Here is a 7,058-nt window from a genome sequence, read left to right as displayed (position 1 = left end):
AAATTTACAATTTCTGTTTAATGAAAGACCATACACAAAGTTAATAGACATGACAGGCTGGGAAATGATATTTGCTATGTCTGAAACGACAAGAGGTTAAACAACCAGAATATAAAGGTGACTTTGGGAAATCAGCAAGAAAAAGACAGGAACCCCAAAGAAAAATGGACAAAGGATAGGAACAGACAGGTCACACAAGAGGAAACCCATGAAGCTACGCAGGCATATGAAGACATGCTCAATTTTACTAATGATTAGAGAAGTGCAAACTTTTTTAAAGGCAGTAAAATATTACTTTAGATCTATCATACTGGCAAAAGTTAGAAAACCAATCACACAAGATGTTGGCAGGCATGTGGGGATATAGGAAGCCTCATGTACTGTTGGTGAGAGTCTGGGCTTGAGCAGCCGTTATGGACAGTTGTCTCGCAGTACTTAACCAAATCAAGCCTCTACACCAGCATTGTCAAGGCCCCAGTGGTAAGAGAGTCTACCACCCATAGTGGAGGGGGTCTGGGAAAATTCCCCCGAGAAAGGGTATCTATGCTGAGAGCTAGGGGTCAAGGAGGAGCTACCCAGGGAGATGAGTATAAGGGAAAAGCATTTCAGGCAGAGGGAACTGCACAGGAAAAGCATCTAAGGTGAGAAGCAGTGTGGCATATTTAAGGAAGTGAAGTACAGCCGGGGAGGCTGAAGCACAGCAGTGCCATGTTCTCATTTGCTGTATTTTTAAGCCTTCTGGGAGAGTGTAGCAAAATGATCTGGTGAGCGCACACATCTATCTTCCTTTCTTCCCCAAATCCCCTCAAAGCAACCCCAAAAATACACTGAAAAAATCCTCAGTGGTGCTTTTCAAGAAAGGGAGCCATCAGGGGACCAGACATTCTGAGACATTCTCTAGCAGAGAGATTGTGGATGGAATCAAGCCATATGGAAAAATGAGCTAAGGGAAGCACACCCAAATGCAGGTGCAGCGGGTGGGGGGTGGGGGAAGCAGCTTTTGCAGAAGTAAAAACAAGTCCATTGACTCTTGGTGGTGGTCATTCATGCTGTGCGCCGGTCTTTTCACTTCTTCCTCCCTTTCAGCACCATGGCACATGGTAGGATTGCACTTCCTCATGACTGAGTGGGGCCATGTGTTGTGAGTGGAAGTGGCATGTGTTGCTTCGGGCTGGAGCATTTACTTGCCAGTATGAGACCCTCCAGAGCTCTCTGTCACTCTAATTCATTCAAATAACATTTATTCACTCTTACTCCCAAATTCATATCTCTAGCCTGGGCCTCTCTAGATTCAAACTCCAACTGCCTCCTCAACATTTCAACTTGGATGTTAACTTCCCCCAAATTGAACTATTGATTTACTGCCTCCAAGGCCTGCCCCTCCACCACGAAAGGAAACCTACTCCTCTCTCAGTCTCCCCCATCTCAGTAAATGGTCTATCATTCACCCAGCTTCTCAGGTCAGAAACCATGAAACATCCTTGACTCCTCTCTTCTTTCTCACTCCCACATCTAGTCTCTGAGGAAATCGTGTTGACTCCACCTTCAAAATAGATCCATAATCCAACCACTTCTCACCCCATCCACTGCCAGCACTGTCATCAGTCCTTTGGACCCTTACAGTAGCCTCCTCAGTAGTCTCCCTGCTTCCTCCCTTGCCCCCTTACAGTCTTTTTTCCTCATAGCAGCCAGAGGGATCCTATTCAAGTAATGCCCCTTATCTACTTAGAACTTTCCCCTGGCTCCCATAAGAACAAAAGCTAACATTCATGGTCCCACATAAAGCCCATGGTCCACAAGGCCCTATAATCTAGCCCCTGTCACCTCTTCAACCTCACTTCCTACCACTGTCCTCCTCACTCACTCTTCCCTCACCACAGTGGTCTCCTTTCTGTTCTTCATACATGCTGAGTGTGCTCACAACTTCAGGGTCTTTGGACTTGCAGTTCGCTTTGCATGTAGCTTGTTCTCTCATTTCATTCTGGTCTGTTTAGACAGCACCCCTTCAGAGAGGCCTACCCTGATCTCTCTACCTAAAGTCTTCTGTCTCTGTAGTATCCTTTATTTTCCATTGTAGTGCTTATCACTGCCCTTCATAATATCATCCCCATATTTCTTTATATACTGTCTTCCCAACTACAATGTAAGTTTCACGGGGACAGAGTCTTTGATTTCCTCCCCATTGCATTCCCATGCCTGGCATATAGTAGGTGCTCAATAAGTATGTATGACGTATTGAATTAATTAATTCAAGAAAAAAACAAGGGCACAAGACAGAAGGACTAAGAATAAATGCAACAAGAACAAATGAGAAGAAACAAAGATAATTGAACAAACATGGACACTTCTTAAATATTGATACTACACTCATGAAATAAGAGAAGGCCATGTGTGGGGGTAGGAGGTATTGGGAAATCTCTGTATCTTCCTCTCAATTTTGCTATAATCCTATAATTGCTCTAAAAAAATTAAGTCTTTAAAAAAAGAGGCTGCTTGGGCCGGCCCGCCCCGTGGCTTAGCGGTTAAGTGCGCGCGCTCCGCTACTGGCGGCCCAGGTTCGGATCCCGGGCACTCACCGACGCACTGCTTCTCTGGCCATGCTGAGGCCACGTTCCACATACAGCAACTAGAAGGATGTGAAACTATGACGTACAACTATCTACTGGGGCTTTGGGGAAAAAAAAAAAGGAGGAGGATTGGCAATAGATGTTAGCTCAGAGCCGGTCTTCCTCAGCAAAAAGAGGAGGATTAGGATGGATGTTAGCTCAGGGCTGATCTTCCTCACACACACACACACAAAAAAAAGACAGAATTAGCAATCTGGAAGATAATTTTGAAGAAGTATCTTAAATATGAGGATCCAAGAAGACCAAGAGATAGACAATGGAAGAGGAAAGTTAAAAGCAATGAAAGATTGATGTTGAAAATTCAACATGCAGCCTTCCTTCCTTAGTGCATTTGCACATGCTGTACTTATTTAGAATCACCTGCGCCCTTGAGCACTTTATGTAAATAGTAGCCCTGTCCTCCAGACATTAGTCTCTAACATTAGACCTTGTTCATTCCCTTTATTGCATTTATTGAAACGTCTATTTATGTATTTGTTACTTGTCTGCCTCTTTCCCCCATTAGAATGGACGTTCTATAAATAGGACCAGAGTCGCCATCTGTAATGTTCATGGCTATATCCCCCTGTCACTGTAACCAACATAAAGTATGAGTGTAATATTTGATTGACTGATCCTGGGGAAATTTAGAACTCCAAGGGTAAAGAAGAAGCTTCTAAAGGCATAAAATCACCTAAAAAAATTAGAGGAGCATCAGAGTTTTCTCAGTCGATGCAGGTACTAGAACACAAGGGTGCAATATTTTAAAAGCTATAGGGGTGGGGCCGGCCCAGTGGCGAAAGCGGTTAAGTGCGTCCGCTCTGCCTCGGCGGCCCAGGGTTCACAGGTTCGGATCCCAGGCACGCACCGACGCACCACTTGTCAAGCCATGCTGTGGCAGCATCCCATATAAAGTAGAGGAAGATGGGCACAGATGGCAGCCCAGGGCCAATCTTCCTCAGCAAAAAAAAAAAAAAAAGAGGAGGATTGGCATTGGATGTTAGCTCAGGGCTAATCTTCCTCAGAAAAAAAAAAAGAGGGAGAAATTATACATTATGTGTATTTTACCACAAGTAAATTTTTTTTTAAATGAGGAAGAAGTGAAGACATTTCCAGGTAAACAAAAACATCACTAACAGACTTGACCCACAAGAAATACTAAAGGGAGTCCTGCAAGCTGAATTGAAAGGACACTAGATGGGAACTCAAATCCACACGAAGAAATAAAGAACAATGGTAAAAGTAACTACCTAGGTAAATATACAAGACACTACAAATACATATTTTGTAACTCTTTTCTTCTATTATCTGATTTAAAAGACACTTGCATAAAGTAATAATTATAAAATTGTTTTGGTGTACTCATAATGTATAAAGATGCAATTTGCCAGATAATAATAGGGCAAAGGAGGAGAGAAGGTACAGAGCTATATTTCTGTACACTGCTGAAATTAATTAATAATAATTTAAATTAATTATTAATTAATAATTTTAAATTATTATTAATTAATTAATAATTTATAAATTGATTAGTAATTAATTAATAATTTTTTAATTTAATTAATTAATTTTTTTTGGTGAGGGAAATCAGCCCTGAGCTAACATCCGTGCTAATCCTCCTCTTTTTGCTGAGGAAGACTGGCCCTGAGCTAACCTCTATTGCCAATCCTCCTCCTTTTCTTCCTCCCCAAAGCCCCAGTAGATAGTTGTATGTCATAGTTGCACATCTTTCTAGTTGCTGTATGTGGGACGTGGCCTCAGCATGGCCAGAGAAGCAGTGCGTCGGTGCGCACCCAGGATCCGAACCCGGGCTGCCAGTAGCGGAGCGCGCACACTTAACCGCTAAGCCACCAGGCCCGCCCTAATTAATTAATAATTTTTAAACTTCCCACAGAGATGCTCAGGATGAGATGGGTTCACTGGCAAATTCTACCAAGCATTTAAAGAAGAATTAATAGCAATCCATCACAAACTCTTCCAAAAAACTGAAGAGGAGAGAACATTTTCCAACTCATTCTATAAGGCCAAAAGTAAAATCATACAAAGGCATCACTAGAAAACTACAGACCAATATCTCTTATGCATATAGACTTAGAAATCCTCTAAAAAATCCTGGCAAACCAAATCCAGCAACATATAAAAAGGATTATACACCATGACCAAGTAGGATTTATCTCAGGAATGTAAGGTTGGCTTGACATCTGAAATCTATTATTGTAATAGACCATGTCAACAGAATATAGGACAAGAACCACATGATCATCTCAATAGAAAAGCAGTTGACAAAATTCAATACGCCTTCATATGTTTTTATCATTAATCAACATATCAACAAACTAGGAACCTGATAAAGGACAGAAACCCCACAGCTAACATTATACTTAATGGTGAAAGACTAAAAGCTTTTCCCTCAAGGAGCAGGAACAAAACAAGGATGTCCCCCTCACCACTTCTATTCAACATTGTACAGAAGGTTCTAGTTGGGCAATTAGGCAAGAAAAAAAAGCATCCGTGTTGGAAAGACATAAGTGAAATTATTTCTATTTGCAAATGACATGATCTTGTACATGGGTAATCTTAAGGAATCCACAACAAAACCATTAGAGGTAATAAATGAGATCAGCAAGATTTCAGGATACAAGACTAATGTTACAAAACTCAATTGTATTTCTATACACTAGCAATGAACAATCCAAAAATGAAATTAAGAAAACTTCCATTTGCCATGGCATCAAAAAGAATAAAAACACTGGGGCCGGGCCGGTGGTGTAGCGGTTAAGTGTGCGCGCTCTGCTGCTGGTGGCCCGGGTTCGGATCCTGGGTGCGCACCAACGCACTGCTTGTCAAGCCATGCTGTGGCGGTGTCCCATATAAATTAGAGGAAGATGGCCACCGATGTTAGCCCAGGGCCGGTCTTCCTCTGCAAAAAGAGGAGGATTGGCAGATGTTAGCTCAGGGCTGATCTTCCTCACAAAAAAAAAAAAAAAGAAAAGAATTAAAATACTTAGAAATAAATTTAACAAAATAAGTGCAAGACTTGTGCACTGAAAACTACAAAACCACCCAACATAAGCTCAAATCCAATGAATTATTTCTAACACCCCTTTTTCAGATACTCCATGGTTCCCCATGGTGCGTGGTCTCCCTCATCGCAGCAAGCCAATAAACCCAACTTGGTTTGACTACAGCTGTGTTCCTGATGGTCTTTGACCAAATGGAGGTTTCACTGAGATTCAGCTGAAGCTCTCACTGCCCTGGACTGTGACCTTCAATTAAGTAATAGTGCACGTATCTGAAACTCCTTATGTCTCCAGGTAATTGAGTAACCTCCCTGGGAGTAAGTTCACAGTGAATTAAATACAAACATTTCAAGTTTCAGTGAGGCTTTTCTGCACTGGATTTGTTTGTTTTTCCTAGGAATAAGCGACCCGGGACTTTGTTTATCTGATAAGATAAGTATTGGTACTTCGTGAAATTGTTTTCTAGCTTTGTACCACCTGCTTCTATGGTCTTTCCACTTGTATAGTATGAGTGTTACACTTAGTTACATAGTTAAGTGTTATTTTGCCAACAAAAGGAAAAGTCCATAGGGAGAGAATGAGCATAGCCCTGATGTATCTTTTCTGAGCTGGCCCTGGGGGTGTGGAGTTCAGAAGGTCTCCTCAGACCAGCGTCCTTTGGACAAAGATGCCTTGAATCACCATTAGAAAACCTTATGTGGAAGCAGGGTCTCAGAGAGATTTTTTTTTCCTTTTTCTCCCCAAAGCCCCAGCAGATAGTTGTATGTCACAGCTGCACATCCTTCCAGCTGCTGCATGTGGGACACCGCCCCAGCACGGCCAGACAAGCAGTGCGCCGGTGCGCGCCCGGGATCCGAACCCGGGTCACCAGCAGCAGAGCACGCGCACCTAACCGCTAAGCCACAGGCCGGCCCTCAGAGAGATATTTGTACACCCATGTTCATAGCAGCATTAGTCACAATAGCTAAAATATGGGAGTGTCCATCAGTGGATAAGCAAAATGTGGTATATACATATACTGGAATATTATTCAGCCTTAAAAAGCAAGGAAATTATGGGGGCCGGCCCCCTGGCTTAGCGGTTAAATGCGCGCGCTCCGCTGCTGGCGGCCCAGGTTCGGATCCCAGGCACGCACCAACGTACCCGCCTCTCCAGCCATGCCGAGGCTGCATCCCACATACAGCAACTAGAAGGATGTGCAACTATGACATACAACTATCTACTGGGGCTTTGGGGGAAAAATAAATAAATAAATAAAATTATTAAAAAAAAAAGCAAGGAAATTCTGACACATGTTACAACATGGATGAAACTTGAGGACATTATGCAAAGTGAAATAATCAAGATACAAAAAAAATACTGTATGATTCCACTTATATGAAGTACTTTAGTCAAATTCATAGAGACAGAAAGTAGAATGGTGGGTGCCAGG

This window comes from Ceratotherium simum, chromosome X, assembly GCF_057802395.1.
Source record: "Ceratotherium simum simum isolate JZ-2026a chromosome X, ASM5780239v1, whole genome shotgun sequence".
In the NCBI taxonomy this organism is placed as follows: Eukaryota; Metazoa; Chordata; class Mammalia; order Perissodactyla; family Rhinocerotidae; genus Ceratotherium; species Ceratotherium simum.
The sequence above is the reverse complement of the archived record's forward strand: the minus strand, read 5'-3'. Positions refer to the sequence as shown.